Genomic DNA, 20,748 nt, shown 5'->3' with positions numbered 1-20,748 from the left:
CTAGCCTTAATTGAAAAAAGGTCTGCCACACTGATTTTTATGAGTCCCCTCTTTGAAATGTCCCTATCTGTGTTGAATTACTACAACTATATAAAGCATTCAGTCTTTAACTTTATGTGGTTAAACTTTTTTTTTCACACAGAAGAACTATATGGAGATTCATTCAGATTAACAACAAACTTCTGCTTAACTGTGGAGTCATATTGTATGGTATTGGGTAGTATTTCATGTTTCATTTAACCATTTACTTGTTGAAGCACATCCAGATTATTTGGGGCCATTAGGAGTAAAGCTGATTTTAAAAAATTGTGTACGGATTTTTGCATGAACATAAATATTTTTTTTTATTTTGATAAATTACCAGGAGTGCAATTACAGCAATATTATGGTGATCTTTTCACTTTACTGTCTGCAAGAGGAATATATACCTCCATCAATACTATATAATGTTGATTACTGTAGCTACATATTGACTTGAAGTAATGTAGGTTTACTTCCCATAGAGTATTTCTGTTTTTCAAAATGCTTTAACTATTCAGTTTATCTTTTTATATAAACTTTAGGATAATATTTTCCATTTCTCAAAATAAAACTGTTGGTAAGATTTCAAATTTTAATTTTACTTGGTGTAATACAGAAGTCACTTTACAACAAACCTTATTTTGTCTTATTTATTTAGTAGCTTGGTACTGGTGATTAAACCCTGGAGGTATTCTACTGCTGAACTATACCTGCAGCCCTGTTTTATTTTGAAATATGGCCTCACTAAGTTCTGAGGCTGGCAGCAAACCTGCAGTCTTCCTGTCTCAGCCTCCCAAATACTGGGATTACAAGCATCCACCACCATGCCTGGCTTCAATCTTACTTTAAATTGAAAGTTTTCTACTTATTCACTCAATTCCTTGTATTACCTTTACATTCTTACAAGAATCCTTATTTAAGTTTTTATCCTTTGTTTTCTCACTACTTTTTCATAGTTTAGGCTATCTACTTGTAGCTTCTACATAAAAACAGATGCCTCAGTATTGATACTTCGAACTTGAATATTACTCCAATACAATCCATCCTTTATATTATTTTTAGAATTATTATTATTTTTTTGGAGAGGTAAATGTCAAGTTCAATTTTATTTTTAGAAATCTTCCCTGGATTAAAAGTAGAGTAATTATATAATTTTTGGTACTGGGGATTAAACCCAGGAGCATTCTGCTTCTGAGATATACCCACAGCCCTATTTTATCTTTTTTTTTAATAATTTTTTATTGAACATAAATAGTATACATTTAAACTATATTTGGTGCCCTCTCCACCCCCCATCCCCGTTTTCCCTTACCCCCTCCCACCAATGGTTGTCCAGGTTAACCATGTCTTATTCATAATTTTACACATGTTCAGATGTAGACCCTCATTAATCAAGATCGGCCTTCCTCCTCTCCTATCTTTCCATTCAAACTTAGCTAGTATTTCCCCTCTAATATCTGGAGTCCCACTGGTATCCTTTGTGTTTCGTAGTTTGGGCATATTAGAGGAAACATATGTACCTTCTCCTTCTGTGCTTGGTTGATCTCACTTAACATAATGTTCTCCAGGGCTTTCCATCTGCTTGCAAATGATATAATTTTGTTCTTTTTTATGGCTGAATAGAATTCCATTGTGTGTATTTCCCACAGTTTTGCTATCCATTCATCTGTTGATGGTGATCTGGGCTGGTTCCATATTTTTGCTATTACAAATTGTGCGGCTATGAACATAGATATGCATATGTTGCTGTATTTCTCTGAATTTAACCCCTTTGGAAAGATACCTAGGAGTGGTATAGCTGGATCATATGGTGGATCTATTCCCACCTTTCTTAGGAATCTCCACACAGATCTCCATAGTGGTTGAACTAGTTTGCATTCCCACCAACAGTGTAAAAGAGTTCCTCTTTCCCCACATCCTCGCCAGCATTTGTTGTTGTTTGATTTCTTTATGCTTGCCACTCTGACTGGGGTTAGATGGAATCTCAGTGTAGTTTTGATTTGCATCTCCCTGATGGCCAGTGATGAAGAACATCTTTTCATGTATCTATTGGCCCTTTGTATCTCTTCTTTTGTGAAGTGTCTATTTAGTTCATTAGCCCATTTCTTGATTGGGTTGTTTGTTTTGCTAGTGTAGAGTCTTTTGAGCTCTTTGTATATTCTGGATATTAGCCCCCTATCAGAATGGCGGATGGTAAAGATTCTTTCCCATTCTGTAGGCTTCCTCTTTAGGTTATTGATAGTTTCCTTTGATGAGAAGAAACTTTTTAGTTTGATGCTATCCCACTTGTTTATTCTTGCTTTAATTTCCTGAGCTTTGGAGGTTTTGTTGAGAAAGTTACTGCCTGTGCCAATATGTTGTAGTGTTGAACCTATGCTCTCCTCTACTAACTTCACAGTCTCAGGTCTAATTTCTAAGTCTTTGATCCATCTTGAGTTGATTCCTGTGTTTGGTGAGATATAGGGTTTTAGATTCATCTTTTTACAAATGGATAGCCAGTTCTCCCAGCACCACTTGTTGAAAAGGCTGTCTTTTCTCCAGCGTATGTGTTTTGCCCCTTTGTCAAAGATTAATTGACTAAAGGTGTGTGGATTTGTTTCTGTATCTTCTATTCTAATCCACTGGTCAGTATATTGGTTTTTGTGCCAATACCATGCTGTTTTTACTACTATTGCTCTATAGTATAGTTTGAAGTCTGGGATTGTAATGCCTCCTGCATGTTTCTTATTATTGAGGATTGCTTTGGCTATTCTAGGTCTTTTCCTTCTCCATATTAAGTTCATGAATGATTTTTCTAGGTCTCTGAAGAATGTCTCTGGTATTTTAATGGGAATTGCATTAAACCTATAGATCAGTTGGCAGAATGGCCATTTTGATGATATTTATTCTGCCTATCCATGAGCACGGGAGATCTTTCCATCTTCCAAGGTCTTCTTCAATTTCATTCTTTAATGTATTATAGTTTTTGTTGTAGAGATCTTTTACATCTTGGGTTAGGTTTATTCCTAGGTATTTTATTGGTTTTGAGGTTATAGTGAAAGGAATTGTTTGCTTTGTTTCTTTCATTGTGGATTCGTTGTTGGCATAAAGAAAAGCCACTGATTTCTTTAGGTTAATTTTGTAACCTGCGACTTTGCTGAATTTGTCAATCAGCTCCAGAAGTCTTTTGGTTGAGTTCTTTGGGTCTTCCAGATAAAAGATCATGTCATCTGCGAATAAGGATAATTTTAATTCCTCTCTTCCTATGTGAATTCCTTTGATTTCCTTCTCTTTTCTGATTGCTGCAGCAAGAGTCTCAAGGACTATATTGAAAAGGAGTGGTGATAGTGGGCATCCTTGTCTTGTTCCTGACTGTAGCAGAAATTCTTGCAGTTTTTCCCCATTCAATATAATGTTGGCTTTGGGTTTGCAGTATATTGCCTTAATGATGTTGAAATACTTTCCTTCTATCCCAATTTTTTGCAGTGTTTTTAACATAAATGGGTGTTGGATTTTGTCGAATGCTTTTTCAGCATCTATTGCTATGATGATGTGGTTTTTGTTCTTGGCTCTATTTATGTGGTGAATAACATGTATTGATTTGCGTATGTTGAACCAGCCTTGTTTTTCTGGGATGAAACCGACTTGGTAATGATGTATTATTTTCTTGATATAGTTTTGAATGCGTATAGCTAATATTTTGTTTAAAATTTTTGCATCTATGTTCATTGAGGATATTGGTCTGTAGTTTTCCTTTCTTGAGGTGTCTTTATTTGGTTTGGGGATTAATGTGATACTGGCCTCATAGAAGGAATTTGGGAGAGTTCCATCTCTTTCAACTTCTCGGAACATATTGTGTAGTATTGGTATTAGTTGTTCACTGAAGGTTTTGTAGAATTCTGCTGGAAACCCATCTGGGCCTGGGCTTTTCTTTGGTGGAAGAATTTTTATTGCCGTTTCTATTTCTTTGATTGTGATTGGTTGGTTTAGGCTTGCTATGTCCTCTTGGTTGAGTGTAGGAAGGTTAACTGTGCTTAGAAATCCATCAATTTCTTCCAGGTTTTCAAGTCTATTGGAGTATAAATTTTTAAAGTAGTTTCTGATAATCTTTTGAATTTCTTCACTATCTGTGGCGATATCTCCTTTTTCATTTCTAATTTTCATAATTTGAGTTGATTCTCTTTTTCTTTTGATTAGGTTGGCCAGGGGTTTATCAATTCTATTAATCTTTTCAAAGAACCAACTTTTTGTTTTATTTATTCTTTAAATTTTTTTTTTGTTCTCTATTTCATTTATTTCTGCTCCAATTTTGATGATTTTTTTGCCTTCTGCTGGCTTTGGGAATACACTGTTGCAGAATTTCTAGATCCTTGAGTTGTGTCATTAGGTTCTTTACTTGGTGGTTCTCTGTCCTTTTTTAGTGGGCACTCAATGCAATAAACTTTCCTCTTAGTACTGCCTTCATGGTGTTCCATAGATTTTGGTAGGTTGTGTCTCTGTTTTCATTTGTTTCCATAAATTTCTTGATTTCTTCCCTAATTTCTGCTCTTACCCATTCATCATTCAATAGTGTATCATTCATTCTCCATGAATTTGAGTACTTTCTTTTGAGTTTCCTGTTGTTGATTTCTACTTTTATTCCGTTGTGGTCTGAAAAGATGCAAGGAATTATATAACATTTTTTGAATTTGCTGATATTTTCTTTGTGTCCCAGGATGTGATCTATTTTGGAGAAGGTTCCATGGGCTGCTAAGAAGAAAGTGTATTCTGTAGTTCCTGGTTGAAATACTCTGAAAATGTCTATTAGGTCCATTTGGTTTATGGTTTCCTTTAGTTCTATAGTGTCTTTACTCATCTTTTGCCTTGAAGATCGATCCAGTGGTGTGAGTGGCGTATTAAAGTCTCCCAGAATTATTGTATTTGGATCTACTTGGGATTTTATGTCCAGAAGGGTTTGTTTTACAAATGTGGTTGCACCCACATTTGGGGAATAAATATTAACTATCATTATATCTTCTTGGTGTATTGTTCCTTTTAATAAAAGGAAGTGTCCTGATTTGTCTCTTTTGATGTGTTTTAGTTTAAAGTCTGTTTTGTTGGATATCAGGGTTGCTACCCCTGCTCTTTTTTGGTCACTGGTGGCATGGTATAACTTTTTCCATCCTTTCACGTTCAGCCAGTGAAAGTCTTTGGCTGTGAGGTGAGTTCCTAATCCACATTGCCAGTCTATGTCTTTTGATTGGTGAGTTAAGTCCTTTGACATTAAGAGATATTATTGAAATATGATTTTTGTTTTCTGCCATTTTGTGTTCTGTCTACTCTTGGGTGGTGTGATCTTTCTTCTTTACTTAAATGGCCCACTTATTAACTTCCTCTCTTCTCTGATTCTGAAGTCTGCTTCTTTTTTCTTCCTTATGGTTTATTTCTTTAAGAATTTTCTCTAGTGTTGGCTTTGAATTCATGAATTTTTTGAGATTCTGTTTATCTTGAAAGACTTTGGTTTTACCATTGATCTTGAATAGTAGTTTTGCTGGATAGATTAGTTTGGGTTGGAAGTTATTTTCTTCCAGGGTCTAAATCACGTCGTACCAGTCTCTCCTAGCATTCCTGATCTGGGTTGTATAGTATGGGGTAATTCTTATTGTTTTGCCTCTATATGTTACCCATCCTTTTGTTCTCACTGCTTTTAAGATTCCTTCCTTAGTGTCTATATTATTCATTTTTGTTATTATGTGGCGTGGAGTGGTTTTTCTTTGGTCCTGTCTCAGTGGAGTTCTGTATGCCTCCTGGACTTGAAGGTCCAAGTCTCTTTCCATATTTGGAAAATTCTCTGAGATTATTTCCTTGAAGATATTACCTATGCCCTTGGTCTGTACCTCTATCCCTTCCTCAATGCCTATTATCCGTAAATTAGGACGCTTCATATTATCACATAATTGCTGGATGTTTAGGTTTTGTTGCTGTAAAGATTTCTGTATATCGCCGACTTTGTTTTCGGTTTGAGATGTACTATCTTCTAATATTGATATTCTGTTTTCCATTTCATATAATCTTCTAGAATTTCTTTCTATTGCTGTCTTCATTTCACTTATTGCCCCTTTCATTTCATTCCAGACCTCTTTCTGATTCTTTTTTAGTGTTTCTAATTCACCTTTAACCTCCTCTACACTTGTTTTAAATCCTTTCGTCATATTGAACATCAAGATTCTGAACTCCCCTTCTTGCATTTCTAGTAGGTCAGTATTCGTGATTTATGCTGTCTCTTCATAATTCCTGGTTCTCATATTTATAGCGTTTTCTGTCCTGTTTTTCTGATTTCTACCCATCATTCGTGAGTATTATGCTTAGTCTAATCTTAATATTAGGAAATTAGGGGTATTGGCAAGTCAGAAGAGCCTTTCCAGTGTTGAGGGTGGGTAATGTGGGAGGAGCTGGCGTGATTGGTAAAGGAGTTGGATTAGGTAGAGGATATGTTTAGGTTGAGAAAGACTTTAAGTATGATAAGGTTATATCTTGCTAGGAATGAGAGAGAGTTAACTAGTAGGACTCTTGTTGTTAGTAGAGTAATTATGGATATAAGAAATACTTTGAGTATTAAACCAGGAGGTATATTATGGGGAAAAGTTTTTTGGGAAAAGCGTATGTAGGTTAGTTTGGGAAGGTTTGTAAATAGGGGTGATGGAAGGAGCAGAAATACATTTAAAAAAAAAATCCACACAAGATACCAAGACTATTGTGTAATTCAAGAAAAAGAAAGAAAAACCCAATCAAAGGAGGCGAACGAAAAAAAGGAGGGAAAGAGGAAGAAAGAGGAAAAAAGAACAAGAGTAAAATAAAAGGAACTATCTGCTGTGTGATATCAGAAAATAAGGTAAACTATCCAATATATATATATATATATAAAACAAGTTAAAGTAAAAGAAGTGTGGGTTAAGAAAAAAAAAACTAAAACAGCAATATCCATACCAAAACAAAAGCACTGTAAAAGCAAAATAAAACAGAACATCCACAATAAAAGTAAAACAAACAGTCCTACTTATTTACACATATAGGGTCAGGTCCATATATTATGTGTGTATCTGATTGCTTTGGTAGCTTTCAGAATATAATCCAATGTCTCTTAGTTTTCTTTGTACTCTATTTTTATCTTCTTAGGTCACTCTGGGTGTTTGGATACCTTTCTCTCCTTTAACTGATTTAGGTTTATGTGTCCAGATGTCTGGGTTCAATGTTATTTGATTCTGTACAATTCAAAGGTTCTACGAAATTCCAACCTGTAGTCAGCCCCTCTGCACTCACCACCCTAGACTCCTGCCTGTGCTTCCCTACAGCAGGGGTGGAGAATGACCAAAGTATAATTGGAACCTCCCCCTGAGGTCCTGAGCAGATTTTGTGGCCTGATGGATTTTCTTGTGTCTCTGGAAATTCCAGTTGGGCTAGCCGGTGTGGTCCCAAGATGTACCCTGGGCAAATGGGTGCTGGTTACTGGATGCCCACACTTACTGCCAGAGCTCTGCCTATTCCAAGAGTGCAGGCTGGATGCGCTGCTAATACTGGACCCACGTGAGAGTGGATGCAGCTGCCTATTGCTGCTGCTATGCTCTTCCAAGGTGTATTGAGCTGTGTACTCGCTTAGAACTAAGCATCTGGCTACCGGGCGGGTGGGAACACCCAGCAGTGTTTCAGGGGTGCAGGATAGGTGCTCACGGGTCCAGGTGCACAGGCAGTGCACGGTGGCCAGCAATTGTCTCTGCCTCCTGCGGGACGTAGAAGCTGGGGGAGCCCCAAGGGGATTTCCAGGGCACACAGGGCTTTCACAGCCTGGAAGGCAGGCTCTGGCAAGGTGGCGGGGGTTGGACACACAGGCAGGCTCCGATTTAGGGGTGGCAGTGGCACAGGCACTGACTATTAGCAGGGGACCAGCGTGCAGACAAGGTGCACGAGGAGAGTGCTGTGTTCTGAGGCTTGGGCCAGTGCTGGGGTTTGGAACTGCAGCACACACTAGGACCCGCACTTTCCCTGGGCGCGCTCAGGTACCTGACTTTCTTGGTTCAGGCTTCTGTTGGAGACTTTGGGTTGTGATCCAGTCGCTGGTGAGCACACAGAATTCTGATGTGTATGCTGCTCGCTGCTTAAGATGAGTTCCTAGGTGCGTTTTCAGTCCCGAATTATCTTGCCACAGTAATTTCAGGCAGGCAGCGGCGCAAGCAGTCGCGCAAGCAGTCCGCCGCCACTTGCAAGCAGCCCGCCGCCGCCGCCGCCGCCGGGCGTTCTGATAGTATCTGCAGCAGGTCCGGTGTCCGATCTTTGTTCTTCTTCTTCTTCAAGTTCAGGGTTCTGCCGAGGTACCTGGATCTGTTTTGGTTCCTGGTATGTATTTATTTTGTTGATTAAGACACTCCTTTCTAAGTATTTGAACTTTATTTGCTTCAGCTACTGAGAAGTGCTGTGTCCCTCAGTCGCCATTTTGGAAAAAAAAAAACAAAAACAAAAACAAAAACAAAAACTAGAATTATTTTTTTTTAAAATGATATAAGAGCCGGGCGTGGTGGCACATGTTTGTAATCCCAGCATTTGGGAGGCTGAGACTGGAGGATCACGGTTCGCGGACAGCCTCAGCTACTTAGTGAGGCCCTCTGCAACTCAGTGAGACCCTGTTTCAAAATAAAGAATAAAAAATAGGGCAGGAGGTGTAGCTCAGAGGTCAAATGCCCCTGGGTTCCATCCCCAGACCCGCAAAAAAAAAATGATATAAGAATTTCAATTGTTATATTTTTGCGTCATTCTTTATGCTTACATTTGCATTCACTCTATCCACAAATTAATTTTTCCACAGTGGTTACGGTCACATATGCACATAATGTCATCAGAAGTGATTTTTTCATTGATTCTTCCTCTACTACTTCTCCTAGATGACCTTCCTTTCTCCACTGGAGTTTCTTCTCCATTATTTATAATCCCTCTTGTATCCTTATTATTCCCTAACTTCTGCATATGAGAGAAAGCATATGACCATTCACTGTCTTTGACTGGATAATTTCACTTAATGTTTTTCAGGTTCATCCATTTTTCTGCAAATTACATACATTTGTTCTTATTTATTGCTGAATAGAATTCCATTCTGTATATACCCCAAAATTGCATGATCCATTCCTTTCTTAATGAACATCTAGTTTGTTTCCATAATTTGGCTATTATGAATTGTGCCAGTATTATGATTGTAAGATGCACATATTATTATTTTCTGGTTTCAGTCCCTTTGGAAAGATACACAGGAATGGTGTAGAAATTAGTGTCATAGGCTGGATCCATTTCCAATTTCTGAGGAATCTCTCTACTGATCTCCATAGTGACTGCACTAATTTGCAGTTTCACCAGCAATGTAGAAGAGTTCCTATTTCCCCACATCCTCTCCAGTATTTTTTATTGTTTGACTTCTTGATGATTGCCATTTTGATTGAGATGGAATCTCAGTATAGTTTTGATTTGTATCTTCCTAATTGCTAATGATATCAAACATTCATTTATGTATTTATTTATTTATTTATTTATTTATTTATTTATTTATTGTGGATCTGGGGATGGAACCCAGGGGTATTCAACCTTCGAGCTACAGCCCCTGCCCTATTTTTATTCTTTATTTTTTAAAATAGGGTCTCACTAAGTTGCAAAGGGCCTCACTAAGTAGCTGAGGCTGTTTGCGAACCACGATCCTCCATTCTCAGCCTCCCAAATGCTGGGATTACAAGCGTGCGCCACCACGCTCGGCGGCTACCAAACATTCTTAATGTATTTTTTTGCCATTTGTATTTTTTCTGTGAAGTGTCTGTTTAGTTCAATTGACCATTTCTTGATCAGATTCTTTTCTTTCTTTTTTTTTTTTGGGGGGGGGAGGGGTCTGGGGATGAAACCCAGGGACATTTAACCTCCAAGCTACAGCCTCTGCCCTATTTTTTATTCTTTATTTTGAAGCTGGGTGGGTCTCACTGAGTTGCAGAAAGCCTCACTAAGTAGCTGAGGCTGTCCACAAACCGCGATCCTCTGGTCTCAGCCTCCCGAATGCTGGGATTACAGGCATGTACCACTACGCCCGGCCAGGTTTTTTCCTTATTAGTGCTAAGTCTTTTAAGTGCTTTGTGTATTCTTGCCACTGGTCCTTGATCAGAAGAATAGCTGGCAAAGTTCTTTTTTTATTCTGTCAGCCATCTCTTTAGACTCTTGATCTTTTATTTGATCAGCATAAACTTTTTAGTTTGATATCATCCAATTTATTAATTCTTGCTTTGATTTCTTGAACTTGGGGGATTCTGATTGAGGAAGTGTTTACTTGTGCCTATATGTTACAGTTTTGGTCATATGCCCTTCTCTAGTAATTTCCAAGTCTCTAGCCTAATTTTTAGGTCTTTGCTCAATCTCAAGTTGACTCTTGAACAAGGAGAGGAATATGGATGCAATTTAATTTTGCTACAAAATGAATAACCAGTTTTCTCAACACTATATGTTGAAAAGGTTGTCTTTTCTCTAATGTATGTGTGTGGCACATTTATTGAAAATCAATTGGCTATTAGGATATGGTTTTGTTTCTGTATCTTCTGTTCCATTGGTTTATGTGTTTGATTTTTTGGTGCCAATACCATACTTTTTTTTTTTTTTTTGGTGGTGGTACTGAGGTTCCTAAAAACCTGTCTGCCTCCAGACTACACTCCCAGAGCTATTTTTTATATTTTTTTAAATTTGAAAAAAGGGTCTCCTAAGCCAGTGAGACTGGCTTCAAACCTGTGTGATCCGCCTGTCTCCGCCTCACAAGAGCAGGGATTACAAACGTGTGCCACCACGCCCGGCTACCATAATAATTTTAATACCACAGTTCTGTTTTATAATTTGAAGTCAAGGACTGTCACACCTCTTGCATGGTTCTTATTGCTGGGAATTTCTTTGGCTATTCTGGGTTCGTTTGTTTGTTTGTTTCTCTATATAAAATTTATGACAAGATTTTCTGTGTCTGTGAAGAATGACATTGCTATTTTTATGCTTTTATTTATATAACATTGATATTTTAATAGAGATTGCATTGACTCTGTAGATCACTTTTGGTAGAATGGCCATTTTGATAATTATATTTATTCTGCCTATTGAAGACAAAGAGAGAACTTTCTACCTTATCTTCTTCAATTTATTTCTTTAGTGTTTTATAATTTTCATTGTTGAGATCTTTTACTTTGTTGGTTAGATTTATTCCTAAGTATTTTGTTGTTTTTTGAGTTAATTGTGAGTTGAATTGTTTCCTAGATCTTTTTCTCAGTGGATTAATGGTTGACATATTTAAAAGCTATTGATTGTTATGTTTATTTTGTATCCTGCTACTTTGTTGAATTTGTTTATCAGCTCTAGAAGTTTTTGGCTGTATTTTTGGGTATCCTAAATATAAAATCATGTTATCTGCAAAGAAAAATCATTTCAGTTCTTCTTTTCCTATTTGAAATTCTTTAATATCTTTGTCTTGCATTATCATTCTGGCAAGAAAAGGACTGGTAGTGGGCATCTTTTTCTTATTCCTAATTATAAGGGGAATTTCCAGTTTTTTCCACTCAATATTCTTTTGGCTTTGGATTTATAGTATTTTACCTTAATGATGTTGAGGTAGTTCCTTCTTTTTAGTTTTCTGCAATGTTTTTACACATAAATTAGTGTTGGATTTTGTCAAATGCTTTTTGAGCATCTATTGAGATGATCATGTGATTTCTGTCCTTAGTTTTATTTATGTGGTGAATGACATATATTGATTTGTATATGTTGAACTAGCCTAACATCTCTTGAATAAAATCAACTCAGTCATGATGTACAATTTTCTTGATATGATTTTTTTAAAAAAATTAGTCCATTGTAGTCATACATCTTAATGGGGTACAAGATGGTAGAGACATACATGCACATATCATTCATTTAGCCCTTCTTCATTTCCAACCCTATTTCCTCCCCCTCTCTTCTTCTCATATTTGGCCTACTGATTAACTGTGTTATGTTATGAATATATGTCATGTACATTAGGTAATTTCCCTCTTCTCTCCTCCCATTATTAATGAGTATCACTAGTATTTTGTTTGGAATTTTCACATCTACATTCATCAAGAATATTGATCTGCAATCTTTCTTTCTTTCTTTCTTTCTTTCTTTCTTTCTTTCTTTCTTTCTTTCTTTCTTTCTTTTTTCTTTCTTTCGGTACTAGGGATTGAACCCAAGGGCATTCATTCTAATTCCAGGCTACACCTCCAACTCTATATTTTTTTTCTTGATTTTGAAAGAGAGTCTTCCTAGATTGATGAGAGTCTCAGTACTTTCTGAGGCTAGCTATAAAACTGTGATCCTCCTGCCTCAGTAGTAGGATTACAAGTTCATGCCACCATCACCAGCTGTAATTTTCTTTTCTTGAGGGATCTTTATCTGGCTTTGGTATTAAGGTGATATAGTTATCCTAGAAAGAGTTTAAAAGGGTTCCATCGATTCAATTTCACAGAATAACATGATGTGTTTGGTTCAATTCTAGTCTCTTTTGGCTGCAGGTCACTGTGTTTTCCAGGCACAGACTCAGCAAGACCAGAGACTATAATATTCTGTACAGAGCCCCCAGCTTTCTGGGTGAGATTTAATGCCCCATGGAGACCAACACTGTGCTGCTGATTGGGAACCCATGAAACTGGAGAACACTAACTTTGGTATCTGTAGTCACTGGGCCTAAACTCAGCAGGGCTAAATATTTCTGTGTTCTTAGCTTGTGGCACAGCTGGTTGAGCTTTGATGGCCCAAGGACACCATCTCATGATTGCAATCACATGGGTCCCTGTCAGTCACTGTCTTGCCTACTCAACAGACACAAACTCTGCTAGAGAAGAGACTATTGTGTTCCCAGCCTGTAACTGCAATCACATGAACTCCTGCTTGTACCCAGCTTTTCTGCTTTCTGGGCCCAAGTTCTTACAGGTATAGACTATATCCTCCTGAGCCTGGGACTTGAGTGGCTCAGATGTTTACCTCCTAGAAATCACTGCTGATCTGGGCAGCAAGTATCAAGTAAGACCTTGTTGGCCTCGGGCCTTGTTGCTTGTAGAGGCCAAACATTGCTGAGAATTAGTTTATAGCTTTTGGAGCCTCAGCACAGTTGGCTGAGTTATGGCACCCCGTAGACACGACTATTGGCAGTCCTGTGGTAATTGCTGGAGACCCTGCAGGTATGTAGTGAACTGCCAACTCTAAGGCCCTCCCACCCAAGTGTCTCTAGGGACTGTCTGTTAATTTATGATTTCTGCCCTGTAGTTGTGTAGCACTTACCCCCACCTCCACAGAGATGATTTGCAAAGTCACAAATCCCACAAGTCTTTCCTTTGCCAAGAAGCCCCTAAACTCCACAGGCTCCCACTGTGAAGGTCTGCAAATTCATTGTCTTGACAAGTGCCACTTGGGTTCCTGCAGAAAGGGATAGGTTCAGCTGTAGCTACAGGAGTTTGCTGGGAAGTTTGGTCTGTAGATCCATAGTGGTCTCAATGAGGTAGGATGCAGCCACTTGTTTCACTACTGGAAAGGCGTTTTATTTATTGCTCCTGTTCATTTCAGCTGCAGCCTCAGAAGTATACTAGGAGATTTGGCCGGGCAGTCTGAGGAGTCTCCATTTGGCAGTATTAGAGTGTGTAAAGAGGAATGTGACTACTTTTAATGATGGTTTTCTGCAACTATTGGCTCAACTAGATTCTGCTTCTTCCTTGCTGGAGATCTCTGAGAGTTGCAGGTCCTGGCAGCTGCCAGGTCTGGCACCAATATGGTGCCTGACTCTACTCTCTGCTCACCAGATGAGATGTGTGGGGCTCTTTTCAACCCTCTGTTTTCTCTGCTGCATCCAGTTTACCACATTTCAACTGTTTTTTTCTTCTGTTGAGTTCTGGCTGCTTTTCTACTCTTGTCAAGAAGTTTTACAGTATTTGAGTTCTGAGTCTTGGAGCAACTGAAATGGCCTCTCTTCTTCTATTCCTCCATCTTTCCCACAAAATGTCTTAATAGTTTAGAAGATACATCTGTTTTTCTGGATTAATTTGACAAGAGCATTAAACTTATTTTAAATGCTGTCTTTTTGCAGGTAGATCTTGATAGCTATTATTGATCATATTCCCTACCTATGAATTTATACTTAAGAATTTTTGTTAACAGATAAGATCTTTATGAAAGATTCTTGAGAAACAAAGCCATTATATTTTTATTCCCTGCTGTCTATGTAAATTTTAAGATTAAAAACCATCATCTATCATTTACTTATTCTCCTAAAGATAGGTATAGAAATCTATGCACAAAGCTTGAATTTTCAAAGCTAAACCAAGTCACAATTTTAGATTGGATATTGTGTCTTTTTCAAGTAAAAGTAGTACTTTAAAGATATATTAGCTATATGTACAGTGTGTATGTGTGTGTGTGTGTGTGTGTGTGTGTGTGTGTGTGTGTGTGTGATGGGGTGTGTCCATACAGCACCTAACAAGATGCAGCCTCCCTCGGCCTGAGAGGCCTGCAGCCTAAGGCAAAGCTTTAGGTAAAGTTTAAGAACTTCTGCAGTAAAAGGATTCAGCAGAAAAGGGGTTAAGATGGCGCCTGGAGGAAGCTAAGAAGGCGTGGTTTCCCCATTCTTTATGGGTGGGGAGACTGACCAGTTTTTCCCTTTTTGCCTTTAAAGGAGGTTCCGCACACATGATTGGTTCATGTACTGGCCTGGGATTGGCTGTGAACTTCGTGCTCTTTATCCTGACAGGCTGGGCTGTTTCCCATGGGAATTCCCCTCGTGGTTTTGTGCTATATATATGATTGCTTGGAGAGGAATAAATGAGATCTTGCTTGGCTTGACTCCGGCTTGTGTGTGTGTGTGTGTGTGTGTGTGTGTGTGTGTGTGTTTACTGGGGTTTTGAAGCCAGGGACATTCTACCTCTAACCTACACCTCCCAGTTCTATTTTATTTTATTTTTTAAGTAAAGTGTGACTAAATGATAGCATCCTGACTTTGAATCCATGAATATAATGTCTTAGCCTCCTAAGAACTGGGATTACCCAGTACTAGGGTAACTTAGCCACCACACCTGGCTCCATTTTTTGGGGGGGGGCTACTGGGGGTACTGGGTATTGAACACAAAGGCATTCTATTTCCAAGTTATACCCCCAGGCTGATTTTATTTATTATTTGGAAATATGGTCTCACTAAGTTGCAGAGAGCCTCACTAAATTGCTGAGGCTGGCTTCTAACATTTAATCCTCCTGTCACAGCCTCCCAAGCACTAGAATTACAAGCATGTGCTACCATGCCCAGCTCATATGTTTATTTTAAAACGAGTTCAAATTAACTAATAGGCTATATATGAATAAATAGTTATAATACAATTTTATTGTGTGTTGCATATTGCCATAAGCAAATTCTCTTACCAGCAATACTATTTCACTGTTCTGACTTTTTTCAACTGGTGTACATTTTTCTGGTTCTTTTATACTGCTAATACTTTTGGATAAAACATGTCTGATTAATTATTTTTCAACTTATATATAATATTGGATCTGTTGCATTATTTGATGTAAAATTAGGTTTACTCTTAGTCTTGACATTGCTTTTATTGCTATTTAACCATTACTTAAATATTAAATCATATTATTTTAACTTTTTTTCTTATCTTTGCTTTATCTCACAGCTATAGATTCCTGGAAATTTATAGTATTAAGTAGAATATAAATTCATGTTTATTAAATTATTTAAATAATATGTATACCCTTGCCGGGCGTGGTGGCGCACGCTTGTAATCCCTGCACTTGGGAGGCTGAGACAGGAGGATCGCATAGGTTCAAAGCCAGCCGCAGCTACTTAGTGAGGCTCTCAGCAACTTAGTGAGACCCTGTTTCCAAATAAAGTATAAAATAGGTCTGGGAGTATAGCCTGGAGGTAGAGAGTCTCTGGGTTCCACCCCCAGTACTACCAAAAAAAAAGAAAAAAAGGAAAAGAAAGAAATGTGTTCTATGCCATTCTATTGCTCTTTGTAATTTTGAGTAAAGTATTTGAACTTTCTAATATATATATAATGCATATATATTAAAAACTTACTGTGTATTTATAGATATAGATATGTAAGTTAGTTATATATAATATTTAAGTAAAAGGCTGCTGTGTGCGCAGAGGCACTCGGCCCACCCAGTCACTGGCCAGGCGAGAAGGCGGCTATGCCAGTGCCCACTGAGATTCGCACTGTTAGCTCTGCGCAGGCAAGCTCCTGATGAAGGGGCCAGGAACAATGAAAGGAGGTGCTCTTTCCAGGCTTTTCCAGGCAGCTGGCAGAGATATGCTTTGATTACCGACAGTCCTTTGCTAAATGAGACCAATGTCCAGGGCACTGGCTCCTCATATCACTCAGGTTTTTGCCAAAGCTGTAAAAATTTTGTGCAAATGCTGGGGCCTTAATGCTTCAAGGTGTAGACCTTTTAGCCGTTACAATGGGACCAAAGGGAAGAACAATAGTTATTGAACAGAGTTAGAGAAGTCCCAGAGTAATAAAAGATGGTGTGACTGTTGCAAAGTCAATCGATTTGAAGGATAAATATAAAAATATCAGAGCTGAACTTGTTCAAGATGTTGCCAACAATACAAGTGAAGAGGCCGAGGATGGAACAACCACTGCTCCTGTATTGGCACATTCTATTGACAAAAAAAAAAAAAAGCTTAGAGTAGATTAGCAAAGGTGCTAGTCCAGTGGAAATAAGGGGAGGTGTAATGTTACCTGTTGATGCTGTAATTGCTGAATTGAAGAAACGGTCTAAACCTGTGACAACCCCTGAAGAAATTGCGCAGAAATTGCTACAGTTTCTGCAAATGGAGACAAGGATATTGGCAACATCATTTCTGATGCAATGAAGAAGGTTGGAAGAAAGGGTGCCAACACAGTAAAGGATGGAAAAACAATAAATGATGAATTAGAAATTACCAAAGACATAAAGCTTCATCAAGGAAGGTTATATTTCACCATACTTTATTAATACATCAAAAGGTCAGAAATGTGAGTTCCAGGATGCCTATGTCCTATTGAGTATAAAGATTTCTTGTGGCCAGTCCATTGTGCTGGCTCTTGAAACTACAATATTCACTGTAAGTCATTGGTCACAATTGATGAAGATGTTGATGGAGAAGCTCTGAATAGGCTAAACGTTCATCTTCAGGTTATGGGGCAGTCAAAGCTCCAGGTTTTGGTGATGATAGAAAAAACAGCTTAAAAATATGGCTATTGCTACTGGTGGTACAGTATTTGGAGAAGAGAGTTTAGCTCTAAATCCTGAAGATGCTCAGCCTCGTGATTTAGGAAAAGTTGGAGAGATTATTGTCAGCAAAGATGATACCATGCTTTTGAAAGGAAAAGGTAACAAAGCTGAAATTAAAAAATATATTCAAGATACCACTGAGCAATTAGATATCCCAAGTAGTGAATATGTAAAGAAAAACTGAATGAAATCTAGCAAAACTTTCATATGGAATGGCTTGCTGAAAGTTGGTGGCACAAATGATGTTTATGTGAATAAAAAGACAGAGTTACGGATGTTCTCAGTGCTACAAGAGTTCTTGGTGGGGGTTGTGCTATGCTTCGGTGCACTCTAGTCTTGGACGCAAGGCTAACTCCAGCTAATGAAGATTAATAGAAATGAGTAGAGAGATTATTAAAAGAACATACGAAATCCCTGCAATGACCATTAGTAAGATTGCAGGTGTTGAAGGATCTTTGATAGTTGAGAAAATTGTGCAGTGTTCTCCAGAAATTGGTTACAATATGTGCTTGGAGATTTTGTGAATATGGTAGAAAAAGAAATAACTGATCTCACAAAAGTTGTATTAATTTCTTTATTGGATGCTGGGGTGGGTTCTCTGTTAACTAATGCAGAAGTTGTAGTCACAGAAATTCCTAAAGAATAGAAGGACCCTGGCATGGGCACAATGGGCAGAATGGAAGGTGGTGTGGGAAGTGGGATGTTCTAATCTCCAGATAGTGTTTACCATTAATAATGAACTGTGACAGGAAACTAATAACTTCAGAGAAGTCAGTTAAAGAGAATGACTGAAAAAAAGGCTGGTTGATATTTAACCAAATCACTATAACCATCAGTTACTGGTTTCAGTTGACAATATATAATGGCTAATTGCTGTCATTTTACATGCCTACAGATATTTATTTTGTATTTATTGAGTAAAAAAAACATTTGTACATTTCTGATAGTAGGTACAAGAGCCATGTATCAAAGTTCTGCTTTCAACTTAAATCACTGAAGCATTTCTACTACTATTCTGCTAAAATCAGGATTCTAGGGCTTTCCATCACCAGATGAGAGGAGAAGAAGCAGCCTTTTTGTGCAGAGGAAGAATAATTGTGTACAAAGTAGAGAAATAACCAGTTATGTGACAATTTTTGTGTAGTAAAAATTTTAAACCTGAAAAAATTATACATGTTAAAATTATTTTATTTTATCATAATATACTTATTTTGTGTTGCAATAGTCAAGCTTCTCAAAGTATCTAATTTTAGTAAATGTTTTTTACTTTTGAGGAATGTAGCTTTTTGTATCTCACTGCTTTGAGGGTGATAAAGAGTAATGTATATATGGCACAGGTATATGTTATATCAGAGTAAGCATAGCATAAATAGTGATATATATATAGATCTAGAGGTGATTTTATCTGTCCACAAGTTACTATGTAGAAATGGTTATAATTATTAAGGAAACTATTACTAATTACTTCAAGTATTGATATTATTTCTATTAATACCCTAGAAGAACAGGGTCCTAACAGGTGAAATATTTGAGTAAGTGATGAAAACTTTAATTTTCAGCTTTTCCTCTTAATAGATATGTACTGTATTATTGTAAAATTTGTAATATATCATATATTATTAATATGAAACATATCATCATATATTTTAAATATTGAAAGTCTTTGCTCCCTTCTACAAAATTTTTGCCTGCATTTCTGAGCACATGTTCAAGTTTAACAAATCTTCATCCTATGGAAGGCTGCTATGGTTCTTATAACACCATTCTCCTGGACTAGTCTGAATTACCTGTGCTGTTTTAATGCTGTGCTAAAAAGGAGTCTGCTTCTCTTTGATCGAACTTTAGTAAATATCCTGAGCTTCTGTGGAATGTATCTCACTGGCTTGGTTGATCTCATGGGCATCCTTTTAGTTAGAGGGCAAGCCTTAGGGAGAAAAGCTTTGAAAGAGCTTTTAAAGAACAAATTGTCTTTCTGCCCAGCCATCAGCTGCTTGTCTTTGGTCTAATCCTAAAGAAATTGATACTCATATATTTCTGAAGGTGGTGTGAGAATTTACATCATCGTTGCTCTACCTTAATCTTTTTGTTTGTCATCCCTCTAGGTTAGAACGGGTCCCAAGTGACTTTTGAAAATTGAAATAGTGAAATAATACCAATTGAAAAAATGATTGCTATCATAGAGCATTAATCTGTGGAGTTCAAACTCATTAATCTAGATCAAGTCCCTCTGAGAGAGCCGGAAACACATAGGACAATGTTACACAGAGAAGGGTCAGATTGGGAAAAAAAATAAAGTGATATAAAAAACCTTCAAGGTTACATAATAAATCAGAGTTGGAAAAATTTCTTCAATATCTATTTTGCTTAGTAGGAAATAGTGGCACTTCTGAAAGCCAAACTCACTTGATTCAGGATGCCCTATTAACTTGAAATGAAAATGCCAGAAACAAAATACAGTAATACTCATAAAGAGGAAAAGTTCCATGAAAGAAACAGTTTGAATTTTCTCATTTCATTGCAAACTCTTCACTTATGACTAACAGTGCTCATTCCAATATACTTTATGTCCTTGTGTGATTACCCCTTTTATTCTTTGTTCAGATGTTACTCTTTGGGGATTTAAAATCATAGGTATTGAGGATGGATGACACTTGTCACTGTAACAGCTGTGACCATTTGGATGGCAGGAAAGTCCTGTTTTAAAGCATGAGTAGTTCTAACTTGGCAGGTGAAGTCGCAGTGACAGCAATGGCATCTTGTACCATATTAAGATATTAACAATAATATAACTGCATATAATGTTTTACGGAAATTCCCCGTTAAACACTCCAGGAAAAATATATTGTAGAATCTATGAAATAAATCTAAACTTAGAGTTTATAGTCACAGCACTGAAAATAGAGAGTTCTTATGAATTAAATAATCTGATTAATTAAATATGACTACTTTGTTGGGAAACTTTCTGTCAATATAAACATGTTATTAGCTTAATATTCAGTGCCTCAATTTTCGTGGAAGACCAAATGACTGAGTAACAAGAGGAATGAGGAATTTTAAGTGTTTTAGAACTTGAAATATGAATGTCTAGTGGAAAACAACTAGAAACATAAAGTTCTCCTTTCAAGTTCAAGACAAGATTTGAAAACCAATGTCTATATTGAGTTATCTTTTTTTTTAGGGTGGGGGTATTATTTTGTTGCATGTCTATGTAAAACTTCCCGAACAAGTACAGAAAAATATTAGTAAATCTTTTTTCCTGGAAACCCTTCTACCTCCGGGATATATTCCCAGACCTATGTTATATTTTTTTATTTTGAAAGAGGGTCTCTTAAGCCAGCGTGGCTGGCTTCGAACCAGCGTGATGCTCCTGTCTCTGTCTCCCATGTGTGGGGATTACAAGCATGCGCCACCATGCCCAGCTATAAATCT

At 37.4% G+C, this 20,748-nt stretch overlaps 1 pseudogene across 1 annotated transcript; it reads left to right on the top strand.

Moving 5' to 3' along the window:
• The first annotated feature begins 16,379 nt into the window (after positions 1-16,379).
• LOC308265928 (60 kDa heat shock protein, mitochondrial-like) lies at positions 16,380-18,028 on the top strand (annotated as a pseudogene). Its single transcript has one exon. The product of its transcript is annotated as a 60 kDa heat shock protein, mitochondrial-like (transcript).
• Positions 18,029-20,748: the final 2,720 nt, after the last annotated feature.

Source organism: Muscardinus avellanarius (genome assembly GCF_963383645.1).
Source record: "Muscardinus avellanarius genome assembly, chromosome: 8".
Taxonomy (NCBI): domain Eukaryota; kingdom Metazoa; phylum Chordata; class Mammalia; order Rodentia; family Gliridae; genus Muscardinus; species Muscardinus avellanarius.
The sequence above is the reverse complement of the archived record's forward strand: the minus strand, read 5'-3'. Positions and strand labels throughout refer to the sequence as shown.